We start from the raw sequence: 13959 nt of genomic DNA, 5'->3' as shown, positions 1-13959 counted from the left end.
CGATAAATTCATATATCCTCTGGATTTTATTGTTCTGGAAACGGAACCAATTGCTAATGAATGCAAATAAATTCCTGTTATATTGGATCGACCATTTTTAGCTACTGCTAATGCTTTGATAAATTGCAGGAATGGATTAATGAACTTATCTTTCGGCAACATGGCACTGGAACTCAATGTGTTCAACATGTGTAAACAACCTCACCACCAGGAAGATGATGATAATGAGAATGAGGAAATTGATCTCATCGAGCCAATCATTGAGGAACACATTCAGGATGAGAATTTTAGAAACTCTGCAGAAATTTGTTTTGCTAGTTTTGTTGAATCAAGTAAGGAATTAGATTTCGATACTGCTAGCATATGCCCTACATTTGATTCTATGCAGGTACCTATAGGTGACGATGACCAATCGAACTTTGAAGATACGGTACAACCTGAATAAGCAAACGAAGAGGAAGCATTAGAGCTCGAATTAAAGCCCTTACCAGACGAATTGAAGTATGCCTATCTTGGAGAGCAGCAGACATATCCGGTGGTAATTTCTTCTTAGCTCACGCATAATCAAGAAGGTAAGTTGTTATCTGTACTAAAAAGGCATAAAACTGCATTTGGTTGGATATAAATGAGAGTATTAAAATTATAGTTTGAATACAGAGAGTGGATCCTAAACCTTATCTTATTTTTTAAATTGATTTCAAATAATTTATTTTCCCCACAATTAATTTTCTTAGTTTTACTAAATTTAAAACTTATTGTGGTTCGACCCCGGTCTCACCGGGTTATATTATAACTAGACACTCTTATACTTGAGAGTAATACACTTTTGAGTCGTGTCAAAAATCATGGGCTATATCACCAGATTTCTTTTCGAAATATTAAATTCTATAAATATATTTTGTAATCCAAAATATATTGGGACTCTATAAATAAACACTTATGCACAACTTAGATTTCTTATATAGTAGAATTTTGATAAATTATTAGCATTGAGACTATGAAATTTATTAATTTAGCGAGTAATAATTTAATGATAAATTAATAAAAAAATTAATAATTATTAATTCACCAAGATGCATCACGTTCATAGTAAAATTTTTCTTTTTTATGAAGTATAGAGATTGTATAATTAGAGAATATATTAATTCTTCAAATTATGTGAAACGATTTTGATATGATCTTAATTAAGTGAACCAATCACTTGATAATTCTTTAACTAAACGAAAGGCTTACAACATTGCATTAGTACAACAAAGAAAATAGTAAACATATTATATGTATTTAATTTCAAATTAGTTAATTATTAATTTGTGTCCTATAGAAAAATAAGATTATTTTTTCCAAATCTTACTTTTTTATTAATTTATCGAACTATTCAGTTACCACAATGACCCCCAGATCAAAATCAACAAAAATTATTATTTATTCGAAGTTATTATTTTATCAAATATTAATTTAATAAAATTCTACTGTGTTTTTTGAACACTTATAATTGAGGGCTTGAGCAGTGTGAGACTACATACCTAGTGCCATATATTTCATTATTTCTTTATTATGGATGTATGAAAATTTGAATTGAATGTGGTACAATATTGTATATTATATTTTTGGAAAAAGACATTCTTACAAAAGATTGCGCAACACTTTGTATAAAATTGTGTGTTTTAATAAAACAAAATTGTAAAACATTCATAAAATTTTAAAGATTAATCATTTACATCCCTATTTTGATTCTTTGGTTGAAAAATGTCGGCAAAAATGGTATCAGAGCCAAGTTTTAGGCTCAGAATATAAAAATGGAAGAAATAGTTGTTTATTTTGTAAATAATAGAGGATATAATTTAATGATAGATAGTAATACAATTAAGGATAACATAACTAAATATAGACAATATTATTGTTCAGAACAAAATATATTAGATGATAACAACTAGAACAATTGTATTTATCCGGAGAGCTCATGAAATTAGAATTGGAGAACTCATAATAATAAAGAATAGAAATTTCAACATAGATCCTTCTCTCATATTCACAGTTACGAGAGAAGTTTATAGAAATAATTTTTCTTGGAAATAATGGAATAATGAGGATTATATAGATGAACTTGTGATTGATTATAATAGATTTTTAACTATTAACCAAAGAGATGAATACAATTGGAATAAATAAAGGATCAGAAGTGAATACTATCCTTCTAGCAACATTCTGATAGGATACAAAGATTTAATTATATATAAGCTTTGTTATATACATAAAGGATTAGAAGAAAACAATATTTCTAAGGATATAAAAAATATTATATATCACAAATACTTGATAGAATATAATGAAATATTATACAGATGGTATTATGAATATATTACTAGAACCATTGATAATTTCACAAAATATAGAAACCAATAAATTTCCACCTTCTCGCTATAGGCATAGAGGATTTACTTATGAAAGATTTCAACCATTTGATTTGGTAAATGATTTTGATATGTAAGGAAGTAATAAGTTAAACTAGATTTCTCTATATTTATTAAATAAATTTGGAAATCCTAATTTAACCATAAATGATATAGAAGAAAGTGCAAATGAAATACTTGAAATTAAAAGCTTTAATACTGAAAATATAACACAAGTTAAAATGTTAAAAGATCAAATGAGTGAAGAATTTGATTCACTCAAACAATTATAAAAGACTTCAAAATTGAAGATTAAGATAGATTGGAATAAGAAATCATTAATGTCATGAACAAAAATTCAATTGAAGATAAATTAAATAAGATAGAAATTCAATTACATAAAATTAGAAAAATCGTTGAACAACTTGGTAATAAGTTTGAATAAGTATAAATGGAAAATTAAAAAAGGATTGAAGAACAAAAGATTAGTAACAATATGGAAGAATTACTCAATGGTAATTCAAGAACAAAATAAAGTTTTACTAGAATCCATAACCTAGTACAATGAAAAGAAAAATAAAGAAATGCTAGCAATATCATGATCAATATTTAACAAAGTAAATGAAGATAAAAAAATTAGTAAGTTTAAGGATGCTAAGCAAAAATGTAGACAATGGAAGAATTATCTAATCCAGAAATATTGGAGGAAGAATATGAAGAGGAAGAAGATGTATTTATTAATTTATAAGATATTGAAAATAAACTAGAACTTCTAAAATGAATGAATCAAAGCCAAGAGACTTTGAACAAGGAGAATTTAGTAATAGAGCTTCTTATGCTAGGGAACAAATACCACCTCATGAAAGACTACAAGGTCAATATTTTAGGGTTAACAAACCTAAAAAAAAATATAAAACTCTAGGAGAATATAGAGAAAGACTAATCAACCATGATGTAGTATGGTTAGATTTAGACTGTGTCAAAAATAGTGATAAACTTATTACCACTTAGGTTAAATCTATGAAAATTGCATTTGCATTTAACAAAATAGATAGAAACAATGGTATAGAGTTCCTTAAAACTTCATTTATACGAATAGTGTCATATTGGTTTATGGGATTGAAAGATACCGACAAAAATAAAATATTATATAGCGAAAATAATAATTAAAACGAAAGCTTGGATCAAGTCTTAAATAAATTTGAAAATAAAATAAGAAAAGAATTCTTACGAGAAGATTGGGAAATTGATTTTCAACAGGAAATAAAGAGGAAACGGATGGAAAACGTAATGAAGCTAAAAACACTTGAAATATGTAATATATTTTATCTAGAAGAATACACATGTAGCTTTGAAGAATTACATTATAAATGTGAATTTGATAAAGTTGAAAATACCATATGCTATTATAATGATCAATATTTTATAAAGATACCAAATCCATGGGGGAAAATGATTATGTTAGAATATAACAAGGAATAAATTGATACCCTAAGAAATAGGATCAGATTTGCTCGAAATAGAATTAGTGAACAGTATGTTGAAAAAAGAGTTAAGAGACTTTGGTAAAGTCCCCATAGTTCAGCTTCCATAATGGAACAACTACCCAAATTCATGCTAAAACCGCAAACCCATTCCCTACAATAATTCCTCACCAAGCCACCAGCATTAGCCAATCCCGATCTCTTCAAAGCCCCATTAGTATTGAGCTTTAAGAACAACCACTTTGGGGGCTGCCAATAGATCCATCTTTTAGTTTTTGTAATTCTCTGACTATCTAAAGACTTATAAGCAGCGATGATTTTTTCCGTGCAGTTGTTCACATCCACAATTACGTTGTGAAGGGCTGCTTGATTTGTGAGCATAAACGAACTCATTGTGCCAATACCACATGCGCCAGACATGACGCCAAATAACATTGACCTATCCTTCTCATTAGTGATCCTCAAGTGGTTTTTCATATTATAAACAATCCATGCACGAACATCCAATGTAAAACAGGTATGACTTGTGTGTTTCGAAAAAAGGGCTAACCAAATGCGTTTAGAGTCAACATAATCCCCGACTGCATGGAGAGCATCCTCTATGATATGCCCACACCGCATGCAAGTACTATCATTAAGCACATGTCTTCGCAATAATTTAGCATTATTTTTCAATCTATTATGCATCAGCAGCCAAAGAAAGCACTGAATGCTTTGGGGGCCTCTCCATCTCCAAATCAAAACCCAAAGGGAATTATTTTCATTTAGCATCGGTCTAAAGAGGGATAAATAAGCTGACCTCACGCTAAACAAACCAGACCGCGATGGACCGCAATAACAACAGTCAACTTCATCGCTAATAGAATGGGGCATAGTGCCTGCTATTTTGAGAATTATATGGTGGGGTAGAAAAGAAGCAAAATAGTCCCAGTTCCAAGCACCATTATTATCGATAAAATTAGCTACATACTCATTTAATATTTTCAGTGATTGTACCGAAAGTATAAGATTGCAATCAACGCCCATCCTCCAGCCAATAATCTTTCCAAAATCTAGCCAACTTCTCATTCCCAATAGCCCAGCGAGTCCCTTAGAGAACCTCATTCCATACATTTCCCACGAATTTTCATAAAGGAGAACTATATCAAGTAGGACGTTTTAGAGGAAGGTTTTTTTTATCAACGCATATTTAAACATCAATACTTGAATCTAGAAGCTGTGGGGTGATTCAATATGACCCCAACCAATTTTCATTAGCAAGGCTTTATTCATGAGATTAAGATCTTTAAGGCCAAGGCCCCCACATAAATTAAGGAGTTGTACTCTATCCTACTTAATAAGGTGTATACGATGAGTCTCGTCAATCTATTTCTAGATAAAATGCTTGCAAATCTGATCAATTTTATTACGAATACTTAGAGGTAGCATGAAGGTCTGCATGGAATAGGTTGGGAGAGCCAGAATGATCGACTGCGTTAATGTTATCGAACCTACAAGAGAAAGATGTTTGGTTGTCCAACCCGTAAGTCTCTGTAGTGCTAATGGTGGTCAAGGATAAGGTACCAGTTTCAGTGGGATACATTGAGTTTGCATGAGAAATCTGGGAGATTTCATAAAGAATGTATGAGTTAGTGACAATGGTAAACATGATTAAATGCGTGAACTAACATAAAATGAAATACAAAAACTAAATGATAGAGCACGAGTTTTGAAAAAAGTTTATTCTTCAATCCACCATCAATTAAACAGAAGCAAACCACTGTCATTTTAAGTAAACAAACATAACAAAACCACCTACATAAGAATAATTTTTCAATATAGGAATCTTGAACTTTTGATGAAAAAAAATCAGTTTACAATATTATAGGTACGTGAAAAATAAAGTTTATAACATTGTAAATCAGATCACCAACTAGAATCTAACTCCACCTACATGGCTTAGTAAACAACTATAACATTGCATCCAACAATGGCGTCACCAGATTTAAAATCCGCTCGATGCATCTGAGCAATTGCATATCCACCACTCAATAGGAACTCGCCAATGTCACCGATGATGGGCATCTTACGGACAGGAACAATCGACCTGTTGTTGCCAAGGAGGCTGATATAGCTACCATTATTAGGACCATCAACGAACACAAAGCTCATGGACATGATGATAGCTAGTTGATGCTGACAAGCCGACCCGTAAAGCCCTTGAGCACGACCAACAAGCTTTGATTGAGGACTAGTAGTTTCTATCGACGAATCATTCGCCAAATCACAACGCGGAAACGAGTTGGTGACTTGTAAGCATCAGTGGCTTGAGCAATGCTTTTTTCCACTACGTTTTTTTTGTTGTCACTTTTGCGAAATCAAGCCCCGGAGCCAAAGTCTCTCTGATCGTATTGATGTTGCTGCCACCGGGCAAATGATGAGAAACAAAAAAATTGCTTAAAACATTATCGCCAGTGTCACCGAGAATAGATGATGCACTTTTGAAGGTAGAAAAGAAGGATGATTCAAGATTCATTTCAAATTTTTTTGAAGTGTTTTGATAAGTGAATATCCAAAGGCTGCGTAACTACAAAGGTGAAGTGGGAAGAAATTTTGACATTTTGTTATATTGAGCTAGCCAGTGAATGTATATGAGGGGCTTCACTTGTACACATAAAAAAGGAAGATTAATTACTCGTGGTTTTTTATTAAGAAAAAAAATAGCTTGCTTAAAATATAGAGTGTGGTTAATTTCATTGAAGGAGATGACTCAAAGGAAAAGAAAAAGAAATCTAATAATATAATAAACAAAAAATAATGCCAAAAACAATAAATTTAATTAAATGTACAGTGAAATTACCTTTATAATGCAACAAGATATTAAATTCAATAGTTAACGCTAATAAATTAAGCGTAATTTATTTAATACTTATTTATGGACTCTTTCAATTCCATTAAAGCCACTGCAAGACGTTTTTCAATATTAACTCAGATAAATAGAGGCTCATATCTTTCTGATTCTTCCACATCTCTTTCAATTCTAATTAAGCCGTTTGCAATTCCCTTAAGAAATTAAAAAATGTCGAAGAGTCTTACCTTCATCATTTTGGCTTTGCTTGTAGTGGCAAACACTAAAAACATGCTTATTTCAGCTAGTAGAACTGGCCAAGGATCTAAGCCAGAGGCTTTATTTGCTATTAACCCTACAGCATCACCTGACATTGTTGATTACTCAGGGCTCACAAGTGAAGAGTGTTTGATCGAGATGATTAAGAAAGCACTTGTAGACTATCGATACCCCTGCTCTGAGGGGGGGTGCAAATGATATTGTTAATAAGTTATTTCTTTTACCTTGTAGGAGTGCTTTTGCAATAACGATCAATTACAGTGAAATTGAATTTGTGTTCTTAATAAAATAAAACATTAATCCATTATGCATAGGTAATATTATGTCATATGTTTTTGGTGTGTGTATCTCTTACTGCTTTGTTATAGATGCATCGTCGAATCAATCTTCGAGAAATCAGTTTCTTTAAATAATAGCAATTATCAACCAATCAACATTACTATGTTGGTGCCATTTGTAATATTTAAATTTTAAGTTTATTTACTTTTAGGGTGAGATTATTGATTCCCAAGAAAAATAATAAAATAAACCCTCATTATCAAAATCCTATATTACTAAGCTGTCCGATTTAATTTAATGTTAAACTTTAATTTAACCCCTGAAAATGTCCAGACTTACCTACATTTATTGCTAAGAATATGATTTAAAATTTCATCAATGTGCACCTCATTTATGCTCATCTTTTGAAGAACAAATAGGGTGGATTGAGATTTTCATGCTTTTGGAGGGTAAATTAAAGATAGTTATTAGGAGGGAACGAATTGAAGTTTGTTTTTAAATGCAAAGATGTATTCTTTTAGTTTATTTGAGATAGTTCGTTTGACTTTAATTTAACATATGTTTTTGTAATTGAAATATAGATACTTCTTTATTTTTGTTATTCAGCTAAGTAATATAATATTTTTGTTATACTTCAAAAGTGTATTACTCTGTAGTATAAGAGTGTCTAGTTATAATATAACCCGGTGACACCGAGGTCGAACCACATGAAGTTTAAATCTAGTAAAACAAAGAAAATTAATTGTGGGGAAAAGAAATTATTTAAAATCAATTTAAAAATAAGTTAAGGTTTATGATCCACTCTCTGTATTCAAACTATAATTTTAATACTCTCTCATTTATATTTTGCCTCACTTTTACCAATTAATTATTATATCATTTAATTCTATGTGTGTGGATAAATATAGAATAAAGTACCTAATGTGCCACACTATATTAATGTGTCGATATTATGTCAAAATACCATAAAATCTAGTGAGATTTATAAATTAACATGATATAAAAATAATTAGAAAAGAATTAAAAAAAACTCATTTGAGAAAATAATAATAATTAATAGTTTGAAACATTGAGCTTCACTCTTCACCTCAGCTTAATAAAATTAGCTACTCATATTGAAAGAAAACACAACACTCTTTTTATTTGATAAAATTTTTGAAATATATTACAAAGAAAATTGATACAAACGGAAATAAGAAAAGAAAAGAAACAAACAAAGAAAGAAAATCTTCAGTCTCAGCTTCAGCTCTCAAATTTTGCTCTCCAACTTCCCCCCGCTCTTCAATTTCTCCTCCCTTTTTATAGGCAACAATTGCCTTTAACTTTCTTTATTTTATTATTTATTTATTATTTTAAAATATATAAGTGTGTTGAAATGTGTGATGGTCAGGAGGCGTAATGGCCTCCTGACCATCACCAACGTGTTTTTGTTCTTTTGTTCTTTTATTTTTTATTTTTTTTATTTTATTGATTATTTATTATTACATCTCTTCAATTTTGTTCCAATAGTTCTTCTTTGTTCCCGCTTTCAATTTCAATTCCATCTTTATTCTTGAAAAATATTTACAAGATAAAAATTAACAAATTACAAATTAATTTAACATAAAATATATTTGGGGAGTATTAAAATAATTTAGAAATAATGAACGCATTAATCGACACAATAAGTGAAAAACTAATAATTTTATCCTTATTAAATGTACACTTTTTAGTGTCAATCACACCCCCCAACCAGCTTATTGTTAGGCCCTAGCAATTTAAGCGATAAAAGTTTAGTAAAATTTCAAACTCAAATTGAAAATCATTTTTTTAAAAAAATTGTGTTTACTTCTTCCATCAGATTAATGACAACAATCAAATAAAAGTATAAGCATTATCTTCAGCCTAAAGAAAATCACACCCGCTCAAAACAGTTCAGTAAAATCCTGTAAAATGATCAATCCTCAGAGCTACATTAATCAAGGCACTTTTAAGAATGATACATCAAACCCCAAAATCTCACGATTAGGAGTGACTATCTCAAAAGAAGATATACCCCAAATTAATTTGTCACTCTAAAAAAATGGTAAATTTGAGAGAATAATAAAACAATATCACACGCTCACACCAAGATAAAAATTAATGCCCACAACTTAGAAATAAAATAATATCAAATCCAATGAATTACTAGCAAAATTTATTTTTATTTTTACTCATCACCACATCTTTTAGTCCATATTACCAGCTTTTACTTCAGATTATAGTTCCCAAAAATCAAGAAGGACTTTTATTAGGATGTAGCGTAGGCTATGGTTATGGCTAACAAAAAAGGTAATAGGGAAAATAAAAATATATGTTTGAAAAATAGGGGACTTTTTGGAGATTATAAGGTTCTTTTTTTTTTTCAAAGGTTCAAAGGGGTTAACTATGGATTCTTTATAATAGGGTTGACTAGAAAGGCTCAAACGGATCAAAGATGGTCTTCTATCATCTTTTAGGGTTCTATATAATCTTTCATATCCACTAGTTCAGTGGACCTTTATATGCGGCTGCACAAACTTTTTTTTTTTTTAATATTGAGATCTTGTACAATAAATTGTGAAGCTGCATAGGCAAACAAGGTTACTCTCCAAGGATAACAGACTCAAAAACTCGCTTGGTCTTTTTATAACATGTACATTCATCCAAATGGCTTAATCAATTTCACTCATTCAATTTCTCAATTTACGTTTCAAGATGCAAAGGGAAAAACATAGTGTAACATAACTCAAGGCCAAAGATAATACGAATACCAAAATTTGAAAATCATCATGTTATCCAATGTTAAAAGATCACACCAAAAAAGAAAATAATTTTTTTTTAAGAAAGCACTAAAAAATTGGGGCTAATTGCAGAAACTTAAGGGAGATGATTAAGAGAAAAAGACCGAAAACAAAAAGTAAAAAACATTTTGTTTTGGAAGAAAACAAAAAAAATTAAGAAAATGCGTTTCTAGAGACACTACATTCTATATTCTGTCATCTTCGACTCAAATTTTTATCCAAAGTTAGTCTTTACAACAAAAATTAGTGCAAACATCACTAGGAATGAGACATTCCCAATTATTAACTATTCCCTCCCCCCAACCTGAAGGAGACATTGTCCTCAATGTCTAAAGAAAGGAGTAGAGTTTAGAAGATATCACCCGGCCATTGCTGGAAATATTTACAGACGGAGAGTTAAATCTAATTTATACTTTTTACGAGAGTTACTGCCATTGTTATCAGTTGCCCAATCCAACGCCAAAGTCATGGGATCTGGCTTTGGTTTGTAAGCTTGCAAAAGATCAAGTAACTCATTAGCAGTATGAGCACAAATGAAGAGTTTTTTCGCTGAGGATGGAATGAAATAATTTTTTATTGCATGATTAAGCAATGTTATTAAGCCATCATAAAAGTTATTAACATTTAACAAACCGATTGGTTTTTTATGGATATTCAAATGGGCCCATGAAGCAAATGTAATTAGCGCCTCCAAAGTTGCAAGGTCTCCTGGCAAGAAAATAAAAACGTCAGCATGATTTAACATTTCAGATATTCTTTCTTGCATACCTGAGACAACTAACTATTGAGTGTTAGAAAATGTATATTTATAAAGGAGAAAATCATCATTTTACACTTCAAGTTTTACTAACACCTTTACTTTATGTATTTAACCTTCTTTTGATTTAATTCCGTGTGTTTTATTTTAATTAAGTATTTTATGTATTTTAGGGGTATCATAGTCATTTCACAATAAACGAGAGATCAAACGACAAAACGGACATCACTTTTGAACTCAGGACGGTCAAAAACCTTAGGAGGAGCATAAAAGGAAAAATGGCACTGTTCACATGTACGGTACTGTCTACGTTACTGTTCACGACACTGTTCATATAGACGGATCGATGACGTGGCATTGACCGATGATGTGGCATTGACTGATGAGGTGTCATGATCCTGTTGGTCTAAAATTCTGATGAACTATTGATGGTGACGTGGCAGCATATTAGTGGACCAAAACTTGCGCGTACGGTATACACATTACACAGGATTATTTTCAACCAAATCGCATTACTGTTCAAGCCGGGTCAAACCATGTAACTGTTCACCCGCGTGGTCAAACTGCGTACTATTGACTAATGACGTGGCGCAATCCTGAGCGTCCAAACTGTTTTTAATCCGATGGCCATGATTTACTCAATGTATCTATAAAAAATGGGGCTCCCCCCTAATTTGATAGCTCTGAATTCATTTTTGGACTCCATTTTCTGTAATTCCTTCTCCATCTTGTATTTTCTAGGTATTTTAATAAATTTTCATTTTGCCCCTAGTTCAATTATGAGTAGCTAATTTTCTTTCAAGCTTGGGTTGAAGATGAAGTCTCAATATGTGTCATGGGCTTTATTTGGTAAATTTATTTTCTTTTCCCCTCTAATTTTTGTGGATGTTTTGACTTCTCGTCGACAAATAATACTAATCTTGTCTAGATACTGCCTTGGTTTCATCGGCTCTCTAGTACAAGGTTATTATTATTTGGCATGATAAGCCCTTAGCACCATATTGATTAGAGCGTGGTTCATGAGGTGTGGATTCCCCCCTCATGATTTAATTGGCATTAATAAGGATTATTTAGCCCATGATACATGTTGATACAGATTCAGATACCCAAGTACGTCATCTCAATAGATTTCTCTTCAATTTATTCTCGCTATTTCAATTCCAATTTTAGGATAATCCAAATTATTTTCACCACAAATCCAACCACCCATTTACAAAATTAATTCTACACACTATTAAAATCCACCTTCTCGTGGGGATCGACACTCGTCACCATTAGTCTATTCAAAAGATAAAATAACGGTGATTAGATAAAATAAAAAATAAAAATAATAATAATGCAAAAGATAAAAGAACAGTAAAATAAAAGGATATTTACTGGTAGTTGTAATTGTGGCTCACATCTTCCTCTAGTTTTACATCCAGTAACGGCTTGAACGCCCTCTATAGGTCGAGGATAGGGTTCCCATCCAGTTTTCTTATAAACTGGCAAACAAGGTCTTTTAGAGTCAGATTCCCAAGACTAAACTGTGCACTTTTCTTTTGGAACAGCTTCCACAAATTTTGAATTTCACGTTGAACATATCCGCTCGGATGTGTCTCAAGAGATCGTAAGATACCATCCAACGATTCTTTACTCATGCTATCCTTAACGAATTTGATTTTATCTTCACAATTTACAAAAACCATTCCTAAAGCTTTACAACGTGGATTTTTGCAAGCAAGTCTTACACAATGAGAACATTCAGAGCTAAGTCGCTTAGCTCTTCTTTTCTTAGCAAATGTACTTTTACAAAAACCAGGCATGTAGGAAATAAATTGATAAAAAAACTCACTTGGACCTTTGCTTCAATTAACCAGCGAATGTCAGCAGGAATCCCATTGATCATTAACAAACGCAGTTGTTCACAACGAGCTTTGTAACTCTTCTTAAGAGCATTTTGAGGGAGAGAAGGAAAAGGTTGATGCAAATTTTGTTCTATTTCTTCCATGCTTGACATTGAGGTTTCAGTTATTGTGGGAAACTGAGAATACCGACTTAAAAAGTCACGGAGTACCGTTATCCGCCATTTATACGAGAGAGTGAATCAAAACAAAACAAATCAAATATGCAAAATCAAATCAAAAGTGAAAAATAACAACAAAATAAAACAAAAACACACAAGGATTATAACACACCTTCGTCCTTTTATTGAATCTAGTTCCAATTACAAATTATAAATACCATCATCTATTTCCTTGAGTTGTCTTTCTAGATCTTTCACGTGAGATACTAACTCTGGTGGTTACAGATCCCAAATGGGATGTAATTTACAAAATCAGAGCAATTTCCTCAGGTGAAATTTTACATGAAAAAGCATTTTAAAATAATCGAATAGGAAATTGCTCATAGAGGTACTCATGACAAGTATAAAAATTGGGTGAGCTAAATCACAATTGTCAAACAACATAAAATTAAAACAATGCAATGCACTCCATTCAAGACATAGGGAAAACGAAAAAGAAAAAGAAATCAAATAATTCAAACGATAAAGTAACAGTAAATCAATTCCCCAACAATCAAATATTTCAATGACAATGATGGGGTTTAAAGGCATCATCTTCCGCTTTGAAATAGACCCTATCATTTGACAATTCTTACACATTTTACAGAATGCATGTGAATCTTTAAATAATGTAGGCCAATAAAATCCACACTGCAATATTTTACAGTTGTCTTTTTTGAAGAAAAATGGCCACCGTATGCTTCAGAATGACAAAATTAAATGACCCTACTTACCTCGTCGTCTGGTATGCATCTTCGAAAAATTTGATCGGAGCAGTACTTGAATAGATATGGCTCATCCCAGTAAAAGCTTTTTACTTCTGTTAAGAATTTCTTCTTGTCTTGGGAACTCCAGTCACATGGCATTTCACCTGTTGCAAGATAATTAATAATATTAGCATACTAAGGCATTTTGTTTATAGAAAACAAAAATTCATCAGGGAAAGAATCATTGATGGGTGTTGTTTCAATTGAAGACTCATTTGTAAGTCTTGAAAGATAATCTGCAATAACATTTTCAGCGCCCTTTTTGTCCTTGATTGTCAAATTAAATTCTTGAAGTAGCAAAATCCATCGTATCAACCTTGGTTTGGCATCC

General features: G+C 31.5%; 1 pseudogene; it reads right to left on the bottom strand.

The window, feature by feature from the left end:
- The window catches only part of LOC127902266 (uncharacterized), an 85853-nt pseudogene that overhangs the window by 45998 nt on the left and 25896 nt on the right, over positions 1 to 13959 (bottom strand).

The sequence above is a fragment of the Citrus sinensis genome, chromosome 5 (genome assembly GCF_022201045.2).
Source record: "Citrus sinensis cultivar Valencia sweet orange chromosome 5, DVS_A1.0, whole genome shotgun sequence".
NCBI lineage: Eukaryota > Viridiplantae > Streptophyta > Magnoliopsida > Sapindales > Rutaceae > Citrus > Citrus sinensis.
The sequence above is the reverse complement of the archived record's forward strand: the minus strand, read 5'-3'. Positions and strand labels throughout refer to the sequence as shown.